This window comes from Cydia amplana, chromosome 9 (assembly GCF_948474715.1).
Source record: "Cydia amplana chromosome 9, ilCydAmpl1.1, whole genome shotgun sequence".
NCBI classification, from domain to species: Eukaryota; Metazoa; Arthropoda; class Insecta; order Lepidoptera; family Tortricidae; genus Cydia; species Cydia amplana.
The window spans coordinates 17940997-17954670 of NC_086077.1; the positions used below are offsets into that span (position 1 = coordinate 17940997).

The 13674-nt window shown below is 38.0% G+C and overlaps 1 protein-coding gene across 1 annotated transcript in view; it reads left to right on the forward strand.

Annotated features, from left to right (window-relative positions):
- LOC134651256 (uncharacterized) overlaps window positions 1-13674 on the forward strand; it is a 56381-nt gene that overhangs the window by 853 nt on the left and 41854 nt on the right. The window lies entirely within an intron of this gene.

Sequence of the window (13674 nt, forward strand, 5' to 3'; positions counted from 1 at the left end):
GTAAAATGTCAATACTATTTCTTTTATTATATTGAATATTTACGTTTACGCGGTCGATCATCTAGCTGCCCTGATGCCTATATAAAGGTCTCCCGTCTATTTTCAATCTTTATTTTGACAAATCAAAATTGCATTTTTCTTGGCAAGTGTTGATGTCTGGGCGATAATACCTACTTCTTGAAGACCATCAGAACATTTAACTGATTATCGAGATGATTCATATCAATATCATTTCGATCACATTTTCACCTCGCAGCGCATTTGTCTCGGCGAATACTTACGAACAAAGTACATAACATACCGTGATTCATTACAAATATTGAATAGTAACTAATAGTAGGTAACTATTCGAACATACATGTACCTACTTTACTAAATTGTAAATATAATGACGCCAATTATACTAGGTCGGTCGGTACGTACATTCAGCATCAAAAGTGGCGGATCGATTCTCTTATAGTTCGTTTTTTTAGCATTTAGTAAAAAGGTAAACAATCTTGACATGTCTTAAGTCACGCCAAATATGTAACAATTTATGAATCATATTTACTTTCTTTTGTTTTCATAATTAATAGTTAAGTACTGATTTTTAAAAAGCGTTTTGTATAATTTGTTAACCCGTGCGAAGCAGGGGCGGATCACTAGTAAAGAATATTTACAGTACATATGGTGCTACTTTCCCGAACTAGTGCGGGAAAGAGCACTTTCCGTGCGTATGTCGAAAGTTTAAAGTGCCATAGGTACTGTAAAACGTTGTACGATACACGTGCGAATAGGTAATTCGGTAATTTGCTCTTTTCCGCACTTGTATAGGTCATTATTTGAGGTGTAAGATAAATGTTTCAATTGTAACAAAATTATGAACAATGAACAATTAGTAAACAGCAAGTTATTGTATACCTACGTTGTATTTATAACAATGCTATAAAGTAGTCAGGGTATCATCCGAACCGGACCACGTAACATGATGTTCGAGCAGAAAATTTAAAATATTATAAAAAGAAAGATAAATTAGAATAAAATTTATTCACCAAAAGTTTAAGTGATAACATCCTAAGCAATAAAAAAAAAAAATTATGATTGAAAATTTGAGTCTGAACACAATTGAATCACTTTAAATAATAACCCGTATCGTAAATAACTATTGTAATGCTACTATCACTTCAATATGCGAATAATACTCATAAACGATAAAAAATCTAATATGCTAATGTGTCCGCAATAAATTTGAAATATTTTTCGATACCGCGGCAAAACTCATAAAGGCGAAAGTGCCGACGTTTCGGCAAATTTATAAATTGCAATGGTCGTTACCGACCCATTATGGGTAGGAAGGAAAGAAAGGGTGGTAAAATACCCATTACTTGTTATATTTATAACCATTCATGGCAAAGAAACGGCTTTTAACAACGTCGTAATGGATTGTGGATTGTTTACGGATATTTTGTGATGTTTACTAAACATTTAAAATATTTTTCACACCACCTATTCGGAAAAGAGCTTTTTCTTCCCTGCTAGGAGGGATCAAAGTAACACTTTTCTGTTCTAGCACACTATTTTTTCATTTTTTTGCACTTTATTTTTTTAGCTGTAGAATCCATCGCTTCATTCAGGTTCAATGTACGCCCTTGACGGAAATATATCATTTTGATCCCTTGTAACACAAACTACTGTTAAAATTTCACGATTTTTACACATTATTAAATTGTACAACGGGACTTAATCGCGTAAATAAATTTTTTAAGGTTTACTTCCGACGTTTCGAGGACGGCGTTGTCCCTTGTACAATTTAATAATTTAAAATGTTATTAGTTTTATTTATGTGTATGTTAGGGACAGCGACCTTCTTTCGACATTTCACATTTATCTCTCGACCAATAGCTGAAAGAGAAACGTCATGCTTACTTGCTTAGGCTAACTTGTCCGTATTGCGAGCAAGACGCCCGCGTGAATGACACCTAAGTGATATGATTTAGTTTGATGTCACGCGCACGTTCGAATTGACCTGCAAGTCTTTCGAGTGCATGCTGAGATATGATATTTTTGATAACCTTGTCTGCTTACATATTTTAAGTCCTTGTTCTAAAACTTCTGAAGTACTTACATTACTCTCCTTTTGGCAAATGGAAACTGTTTGTAAACTGGTTAACGAACCTAATAGTAACAGCCGTAATAACATCATTTACTGCCGTAAACATTCCAGCTTTCTGCAATAATAAGGTTTCCAATTTTACTTAAGGTTGCATTCGGATTGTGACTGCAGCAGTTGCTGTTGCGACGTTACTGCTGGCATTCACGTGGGCGATGTCATAGGGTACTTAGATTTAATTTTACACGAAAATAGTTACCACTAGTTTTGAGATTGTTTTCTAAACTGAGAAAAAATCGGGGTATAATAACGACAGCAATGCGTCAACGATAACAATTATTCACGGAAATGACAGTAACTTTGCATATTTTCTACTGTTTTAATTGGTTTCAATGCTGCACCAGTAGTTTTCACAAGCGGCAGCAAGTTTTCACAAGAAAAAACAGTGATTACGTACCAAACAATTATATGTTTTTGTAAACGGTACAAAATAGTCTTTCAATCATATGAAAATCTGTTTGAATTTGGAATTTATTGTCCAAAAATACGGTAAGCACTTGAATGAGTTGCCAATGGCCGTAACGGCTGTTATATGTTAAAACTTGCCGTATTGTTGCGTGCTAGTTGACGGAGCCGGTCATCAAATACCGGAACAAGATACGGTATCGGTTACGGCTCTTACCGGCCCTTACCAGTTACAACGTTTACCGGTTCTTTGTGCCTTGGGGGCCTAGCCAAGATGACAAACGCCAATCGAAACTTAAGTAATGTACGGAAATAAAAAAAACTGTATATTTAGTGCATAGTTTCATTCTTAAAACATACGAAAACATCAAGATTTTTCATAAAAAACCGTTACCTAACTTTTTATTAGTCAAAATCCTTTAAAAGTACCGTCAGTTAATGTCATCGCATAAATTTAATCCGCACTAAAATGTCAAAAGCTTATCGCGTGAGTCAAACTAAGCGATTTGTATTTTTGGCAAATGGCTATGTTCTATACCAAACAAGGGAATACAGCTCTTGTACCATTGACTTAAGAGTTATAATATGGGCAATTGGGCATTAGGTTAGTGATATCGAGGTAATAGATAAAGGTTTTTATCTGTTATCACAGGTTTCGGTTGTAATCGAGTTTGGAGATAACTGAAGGGGCTACTGCAAATCGTTTTAAACATGTCCCTCTAGGTGACAGTCCATTTCCAACCGCAGCTGCACTACTGTTCATTTTACTATAGAAATTGACAGTAACAGCGACGCGTTAAGTACCAGTAGTGCAGCTGCGGTCAGAAATGGAATGTTACCCTAAGGGATAAGTTCGCCTTTGTACTTCTTACTATTTTTTTTGTTATTTTTAATGTCTTTTTGTACAATAAAGAGTTTACTACTACTACCACATGTCAAACATCAAATATTTATTCAGTAAATAGGCCACAGGGGCACTTTTACATGTCTAAATAATGTGCCAATTTCAAACCTGTAAAAAGCGGTTTTTACGTAAAATATCTTCAATCAACGTTTCAATTACAAAAATGGTACTCTAATAGGTAATAAACAAGTCGCTCTAATGTCGCCATCAATATTCCATTACTGTCTGTCTGTCTGTATTTATCTCCTTATCTCGTCCATAAACTGGACATTCGCTGTTTAATTACGTATGAATTATGCCGTCGTGAAAAACGCATTATTTGTAGGGCATTGGAAAAATATTCCATTGTACTTTATACACGGTAAATCATTTTTATATTATTTTTCATTTCTCATGCTCAGAGGGCCTACCGCGAACCACGTTCGACGTATTGCCTCTCAGTCGCTCTTGTAAATTCGCACGTAAGTGTGACAGGGAGGCAACACATCGAACGTGGTTCGCGGTAGCCCCTCTGAACGAGGGTCATTATTGTTCTAAAAGGTGTGCAGAAAATGGTACGTTTCTGCACTAGAGCATTTTATTTTCCAAGTACGATTTTTTATTTTTTTTATGATAAGCAAGTCACATTTGGGTTTCAATGGATTTGTTATACAATTTCCTTTCTGATATTTAACTCCCCATTCCATAAATAACGATACTTTATGTCTAAATTGTTAATTCAAAAGTTTAAAGTGCCGTAGGTATGTACTGTAAAACGTTGTACGATACACACGTTTTACGAGGTGTTTAAAATGACCTGGACAGTGGACACGCTCTTATTCTCTTAAAAATAAAGTCGTGACAAGATCATTTTGAACACCTCGCCCGCTTAGCAACTTCTGCGGCTGGCTGTACATGCATTGTATTACGGCGCAAAAGGTCCAAGGTCAGAGCGAGCCGGCTCGTAGACGATCTACACCGCTACACCGCTACGCGGGGCCTACGACGCAATACAGTTTCATCGTTTTATTATACTAGCGACCCGCCCCGGCTTCGCACGGGTTAACAGATGAATTTTGAAAAATCCTTTCTTAGTGGACCCCTAGACCTTATAAGGAACCTACTTGCCAAATTTAGATTTTCTAGTCCCAGCGGTTTGGGCTGTGCGTTGATTTAATTTAAGTCAGTCAGTCAGGTCTTTCACGTTTATATATATAGATTCTTCCCTATCGAAGGCCTAATACCTACCTATTTGAAAAATTTCGTTACGCGTGTTCATTATTTTTGGGGTTGCATTTAACACAAGTAAGTAATGAACCAATGTACCTAGTTTAGTAGATTTGTAGTTTTTCGAACTACCCAAATGTGCATTTTGGCGGATAATGTATCATTTATATCTATCTTTTTTCATACAAAAAAATATGAACAGAATATGAGTATTAAAATTTTAGGTCCAATATTATAGCTTCTATAACGTAATAATGCCTTCAATTTACTATGCAGCCAAACATTTATATATTCCATACCGACCACTTATGGTCGCTTTTCTGGCGTGCCAGTAATAAAACGTTTGCCGGCTAGACATGTAATCTGCATATTGCATGTAGTCAATACGTGCATTGTAAATGTATTACCATATTGTGGTTAGAGATCAAATGAGTCTGAATGAGTAACATAATTTTCCATGCAAATAAAATCGATAGGAAATAATTCGATGCAAATTGTTTTATAGTATGAAATTAACCTGCCAGATGGATAATGTAATAACTAGTACAACTTTGCTTAAATACGTCCCTAAATAATTTATTCTTGAATTTTAGTTGATTTGTCTTATATATTAGGTGTTTTACAAACACATAAAAAAAACTTAAATTAACATTAACTTATATTTTAAGTCGTTGCCCAATATATACCCATAACACAAGTCAATCTATGTAAAATCGATTTTTCTTAACATTACTTTATTATTCTTAAAACACGAAGTTATTTAGGAAGTGCTGTTCATTTTCAAGAGCTGGCTCTTGAAATGAGTTCTCCGTACTTCATTTATTTGCACGCAATATTTGCGCTTTTATAACATTTTTACGAGTGCTACAGCAATCAAACTCGTCAATCAAGTGGGCAGTAAACATTGGTATCCAGCAATGATATCCGGGCCGTAAAAACGCTCATTACTTAATAGCTAGGGGGCCGCAAACATGTCAAAGCGATTAGCGATTATTTGCTGGACATATATAGGTCATGACATTTTTGTGATACGGGACGCACTGAGATATTGTGACAATCTATGAAACGCACAGCTAAACTGTGAATTCAACTGTCCGTGGTATTTCCGGAACTATGCGACATTCAAACCTTCAAGAAAAGAGTCTTCCTAAGAGGTCTTCCTAAAGACCATCAACGCACTTTGCCCCCCCTCTGGTGTTACTTTCACATATCTTTCTGTTTATATTTATTATAAATTACCATTTGCAATGCCAGCATTTTTTAATTTGATACCGTATATGTAGTTAGATCATATTTATTAGTATTAGTATTCTATAATTTTCATTCTTTAGTTCTAATCACTATCGCACCACACTGTTATTTGGTAAACCACAACTGTTATTACTGTTATAACTACATACATATTAAACGAGTATCAGCTATTACACTAAGTACTACATGAATAAACACTTAGCAAACTGCTTTTAATCATGTAATCATACCCATACACCATCTATCACATCACATTACAACGTCATAGAGATAGAATATATATTCATAATATTATGAATGCGAAAACAACTCTGTCTGCTTTGCAAAAAGAACTGGGAAGTGAAACTATAGAACTAGTTGAGAGTAGTGTAGTAGTAGTAGTGGCCAATCGGGGAATTGAACAAACTAGTAAATTTTGTAGTGGCCGTTCGGGGAATTGGACAAACTGGTTATTTTAACAATGGCCGTTCAGGGAATCGGACTAACAAGGAATTTTTACAGCGGCCGTTCGGGGAACTGGACATAAAAGGAATTCCAACAGTGGTCAATCGGGGAAATGGCCGGATAAGGAAACGGACGAACTAGGAAATGGACCATAAAGGAATCTGGAAGGTTAACGTTCAGGGAAGTGGCCGTAGGTGACCGGATCCGTTGAGGGGATGTTGAGAGTTGAAGCCCTGGGAACAGAATTTTTGATAATTTGCTTGACGGCAAGTTTCTATGAAATTATTCTAAAAATAATTTTCTATATGTAGAATAAAATTAAACTAATTAAATTAACTTAAACTAATATAACACTTCCATACTCTGCGCTATCAAACACGGTGCAGAGTTACCTCAGTCGGACTCTAATGGAGCTTTATTTCCATCTCTGTCCCTAAATATTATATTTGAATACGAACAAAACATAGAAATCTTCTACCGCAATAAAGGCAAGTTAATTTATTGATTTAAACTAACACGATTTTCAGTCATCGACTAACTTAATCGCGTAAAACTAACGTTTATTTATTTACGATGTTTCGAACGTGAGGTCATGGTCACAGGCAGACAAGGACAGGGGGTAGGCAGGCAGACAGGCAAGTTAATTTATCAAAACGAAAGACGGATTTTAAAACTGCAAATATCGCGCCATTTCGCGCCCGTAGCTCGTAGATGCCCTGCACTTAATAACTAAAGCGATCAAAGTTTGCGCTGAATTGTTACGTATCCGTTCCTTTGTCTGTGGGGCTTCCATTTCCGGCTTGGTTCAGGAAGCTCAAACAGGCTGGCGGACTAAAGGCCGAAACACACCGGATGCGTAGACAATACATCACTTGCGTTGCGTGCCTGACACATTTAACACGGCCTGATTCGAACGTTAATATAAGTCAAATATTAGATTAGGTTAGGTTAGCATTGTCTTGCATTTTTGTATGCAAAGCAGAAGGTCATATGTAAAGCAGTTACTTTACGGGATTATTACATTAAGTGCGACCCCGAGTGTGCGATGCATGATTGTGCGACATGTTTTTTTAACGACACTGCAATTCTGCGAAGTGATATTGTGCGACATACCACTATTCGACTAAACTATAGTCCGGCAGTACAAGTTAAATTGTGCGACATATTACGGCTCGACAATAGGTACTTCTAGTGCACGACAGTTCATTTGTATAATTTATTTTTACCATGGTCTCACCGCACTGTTTCTTTTCAAAAAACATTTCCTTTACAACTGAACTAGACTATTTCTGGGCAGTTTGCCCTTCGGGCATCTGAAGCTACTTAACGAACCTAACCTATACCTATTGATTTAGCGTGACGTCCGTGAAAACATAACACTTTGGGGTAAAAACGTAGGTAGGTAGGTTAGGTTCGTTAAGTAATAGCTTCAGATGCCCGAAGGCCAAATCGCCCAGAAAAAGGAGCCCCGCGCGCAGGGCTCCGTCTTATTAAGTTGTGAAGGAAATGTTTTTGGAAAAGAAACACTTAGTGCGGCGGGACTATGGCAAAATTAAAGTGGGACCACGGTTAAAACGCGAATATTTCGCACAAACGATGATTCGATCAAACGGCACATGCCTTGCCATCATGCATTGCCTAATAATGTTTCGCACGAAAAATAGTTCTCACAAATGACATTTCATACAATCGTACATCGCCTAAATCATACGTCGCACTAACAATACTTCGCACAAGCGTGTGTCGGACTCCCGTAGTAAACCCTTCCTTTGCTTAGATACAAACAAACACATATTCATCAAATATTGTACAGCGCCACTATAAAAGGTTTTCTTCCAACCCCTACATAAAAATACCTACTTCTACACAAACAAAGACGCAGAGCAGACAGAAGCTTGTATTGGAGGTATAAAGAACTTTTCAATATAGTAGGCTAAGTATATAAAGTCTTTCACAACGTACAAACCGCTACAATACGTAAACCGTAATAAAAACGTAACGTACACGATCAAAGTGAAAACATTGTTTACGAAACTGTTCTACAAGGTAAACGATGGCTGAAAGACATGGGTAGGTACCTACTTTATAGAGTTCAAGCAATTGGGGTCAGCGTAGCCAACATGCCAACACAGCGGTTAAAAATTTTACGCGGTGTAAAGAACGAGGAAGAGAACTAGTGGTTCGACTCATACAACAGAGAGGGATAACGTGATTAGCTGTCTAACGCCGATTTACACACTATGATCTTGTGCTAATGCAATGCGCGTAAGCAAACAAATGCTGATCCAAAATAAAACCGAAGACAATGTGAGAAAGGTCACGTAGCATTTATGGCTGTTTTAAATGTAATTACGGATTTAATCTGCTATCTTTGAACTTTTATAGGCAATGCAGTCAAGAAAATAACATAAAATGTGGCGAACTTTGTTCACGCTATGTGAAAACTAGTTGTGGTATGGTCCTAAAGCAATAAAAATACAAGGTGAAAGTACGGTGAAATTTACAATGAAACATCGTTGCAGATTTTGGGTTTGCTGTCTAAAGTAACTTCATATTCAAAACCAATATAATATAACTATAAATAACTCACGTAGTACCAGCGCCCACATACTGCACTGTTAACTGTACATCGGTGGACCTTATGGCTTTTGTAATAAGGTCCATTGATGACATACTAATGTACATTTTAGAGTGTTGCTGTTTGTACACACCACAATAGTTTTTGCAATATTCATTCTAAAATATCTGGGTGACCGAGCTTCGCTCGGAAAACATATAATAACTCGGAAATGCGCGTTTTCCCAGAGATAAGACCTAGCTAGATCGATTTTTCGCCCCCGAAAACCCCTATATACCAAATTTCATCGAAATCGTTAGAGCCGTTTCCGAGATCCCTGAAATATATATATAAATAAATAAATAAATAAACAAGAATTGCTCGTTTAAAGGTATAAGATATATCAGTTAAAATAGAACAGTAAATATCGGTTGTCGTAACTGCCTGTCTTCTTATTAAATTAAATAAAAAAGTCCGGTACAGGGTCAAGAGCGTAATTCTCCAAAATGGCGGCCGTTCCGGCAAAGAGGCAATTGTCACATTTTACGACCGACGTAAGTGTCCGTTCGATTGAAACAACCAATATACGAGGCTGTTGTGCCGGAGAACTTTAGTTGGGTCGTACACATTTTATTGTACCTACCTACGCTTAACTTATTTGCGTGTTTCCTGAAGACATCGCAAAGTTTAAGCAAATCAAATGGTAATTTTAACGCCGCAAGACATGGTAATTTTTACGTTGTAGACGAGACATATTTTAGTAGATAATTTACGGTACCTACTTGAGACTCAAATTAAAAAAATCGTGATATAACTTTAACTTTTATTGTACTGTCCACAGAGGAGATCTATACTTGTTAGGATGAATTTACCACTTAAAATTTTGTGCCTACCTAGTATTTCTTACTGCCGCAAAAAGACAAAAATCACGAGCAAACGTTTATTTATTTTTATTTGTCTTATTGGGTCCCAATATTTTCGGAAGACTTCTTTCTGCCGTTAAAAGTTACTAACAACAAATGCCAAACAACCGAGAACAACCGTCTCAATTTGCCAAATTCCACCCTACCCTAACCAGCAAACGTTGTATCATACCTGATATTCGGCAGGCCAATTTCCGGTGCGTATCGCCTGCCGTTCGTTATATTTGTCGACCCACATCAGGTTGACATAGACACTAATAAAGCCAAATTGGAGTATTTTGACGTCAAAATACTCCAATGAGTGCAAAATGTGCTATGTGCTTTTAGTGAACTAATATTTAACTCAAACTGACGTACGCACACAAAAGCTCTATAAGGTTCGTATGGTTTATAATCGTCACTCTCCCAATTACGAGCATCAGCTTTTAATACGCGTCCCATTAGTGGATAGATGTAGATGCCTCCTTTCATTCTAAGCCTGCCTTTCCTCTGAGGCGGAGATGAGAGACCTGCGGGAATCAACCAATAGAATTAATTGGTTGTAGTCTAGCGTAATTGTCACCTTGGCTAGGCACATGGTGCCTAGCCAAGGTGACAATTGTTTGCGCTACGACAACGAAACGCTTTGCCTATATCACTCTTCCACGACAGTGACAGTTGCGTTTCGTCCGCGACGGAGCGTAAACGATTGGCATGTTGGCTACGATGAGCCTCTTTTAAGCTGACACAATGCCGATTCCCTTTAGGTACATATTACCTACATATAATAAGGTTGCTTAGTTAGCAACACTCGTTGGCAATACAAAGTCGAACGGTAAACACTGTTCAAATTTACCTGCAACTACTCAAACAACTGGAACTCCGTCCTCGCCGTAAACAACATTATAACGACTACACTTGACGGCCACGTGGATGAAACATACTTACCTACATGAGAAAGTATAAGTACCTACTTAAGGATGACTCACGCTAGGCTGGGCCGGGCCCGGAGCGTGGCGTTCGACGTGTCATTTTCTATGACGGCTGATCGGTGATCACGTGGTGCTTTCCATTGAAAACGAAGCTCCGGAAGCTCCGGCCCGGCCACGGCCCGTTCTAACGTGAGTCATCCGTTACACTACAGTTTTATAGTCTGGTACAGAAACTACGTGGATCGTGATCCACGCGGCATAGATGTGCATGCACAATAGTAATACCGTATATTGTCGTATATAACGTACCGTACTTGTACAAGCACCCTAGATAAACATAATACATATCTACATTCAATTCTGTTCCAAAAGTGAGGTCTAATAATTTATTTATTATTTATTCGTATGGCAAAAATACAATCGTTCGTTTTATGATATAGCTAACAGGTATATATAGTATATACATTATAGCAGTACGCCCAATTGCTGGATCCATTGGGTAACATTGTTGTCTAGGTTTAACAAGTCCACCGGGTTGCCCTGGTATTTGGTGAGTGGGCATTCGCGGATAATATGGTCCATACTCTGCACCGCAGCTCCGCACTCGCATGCTGGCGACTCTCTCCTCCAGCCACATCTGTGCAGAAACTCTCGACTCCTACCCGAACCCGTTCGTAGACGATTTAACTGGCACCAACTTCGTCTGGGTAGTGAGAAACCTGATGCAGGTTTTTCTATAGGGTTGATGTTTGTCCGTAGGTTGGTGGGCAAGTTCTCGTTCCATTCTTGGGTCCATCTCTCATTAACATTGAAGGAGGTGTTTAAGAGTATCGAGGCAGTCTTATGTGGCGGTTGGCGTGATTTCAGCCGGTTGGGTGGAGGGTTCTTGAACTCTTCGTAGGCGGGTAGATTTGGTTTCGCCAGGATCTTCTGAGCTTCTCAAGCCAGAGCATGTTGCCTTCTTAAGTGCGGAGGAGTTATATGGCTCAGCACAGGTAGCCACTCTACAGGGGTGCTGGTATAAAAACGCTACCCTTAGGTATTTAAGCTCTCTATCGTGTGTTTAGGAACGTCATGTTTCGTTCGCTATTGCGGTAATTGATCAAATGATCTTATATTATATTATTATATTTATCTTATACCTTTAAACGCGCAATTCATGTACCTATATTTATTTATTTATTTATATATGTATATATTTTGGGGATCTCGGAAACGGCTTTAACGATTTGCTATATGGCGGTTTTCGAGGGCAAAAAATCGATCTAGTTAGATCTTATCTCTGGAAAAACGCGCATTTTTCAGGTTTTTATGTTTCCCGAGCAAAGCTCTGTCTCCCAGATATTTTTGAATAAATCGCCATCTCGATTGATATGTACCTACTAGATAAGACGACGCTAAAATATAACTCCCACTCAACATGATGCCGTGGCGATCCGTGACGCTTGTTTTCAGAGGGCCTTGTGCGTTTTTTTACTGAAACTGTACCTACTCGTATTTTTCATTGGAGTGTAATAGAGTAAAGAGAATTTTTTCTATGTATCATTTACTGCCGATTGTAATTCCACTGTTTAGTTTCCTTGAAGTTTAACGTCTCCCTTTATTATTGCAACTTTTTTATGGCCCGTGGCTTTATATTTGTTTTACAGCGTCCACAAAGCTGACCCCATCTGTGTACGATTGTAATTTTACGGCCCACTTTATGTTTATTCCCTGTATTTAAACATCACAGGAATCTGGTTCAGGAATACTTGGACAAAGCAGTAAATATGAATGAGCTATTTTATCCACCTTTTGGAGTCACGTCTCATCATCATCACCATTATAACACTTTAAACTCTCGCGTTTTGTACACATATTTAATAACACAAATGGGTCTACCGCGATAAAATGCGCAATGAAATTATATCGCGGTAGACCCGTTTGCGTAATTAAATATACCATCACCAAATATTCGCATGTATTGAGCAAGTCCGTGGAGCAATTTTTATACTTTCTATCCAAGGTCTTCTATTTAACTTCCTGGAGCTGTAGCCAAGATGACAATAATTGTGTATTGACCTACTCTAGCCGAAAAGCAAAAAAAATATCGGCGAAGTAATTATTTCCACACGTCACTTTTGTTTTGATAGAGGTTACTATAAATTATTGTCACTTAGATCGGTCCTTGCTGATACACTGTTTACATGTTCTTTTACTTGGTCAATTTCAGTTCTTCAAGCTTTCATATCTTCTCCCTAGCTTTAACTTTGCCTTTTATATGGTCTTTCTTTGTATTATGGTCGTAAAAGGGGTCCTAAGTCCTAACATCTTTCGTCATCTATTTTCTATAGGTAGTCAAGTGATCGGAAAACGCAGTTGGTTTGATGTCCTTTGTACCCAATATAATATAACATCCTTGAGCAGTCAGCAGGAATAGTTGCTGAGCAGGCAAGGTATTCAAAATGATCTTGACGCGACTTTATTGCTAAGAAGATAAGAGTGCGTCAAGGTAATTTTGAACACCTCGCCCGCTTAGCAACTTCTGCTGCTGACTGCGCATTAAGCAAAGTCTGAGCTAAAAAGAGCGTCATGCTCAAGGGAGAGACCACATAATTTGTGATCTTTCACTCTTAAACAACATATTTTCCCATTTTTTACTAACGAGTATTTTGTTTTGTTTATCCACAGGTAATCCATCAGTTTCATCTCAGTTACTCGTATTGCAGTATCTACAAGGCCATCCTTACTGTAAGTATTAGCATCATAGTTAGAAAATCATTGAGTTCCTCATATTATATTCTGTGCTTGAGCCCTGTCTGCCTAGGCTAGGCTAAAGGCAGGCCTGACGCGATCAGCGAGACGTGTACACGTGGGAGGGACACCTATAATTAGCCCGTGACCGACTATTGTCGATCCTGACTTACATCAATCGGTATCGACAG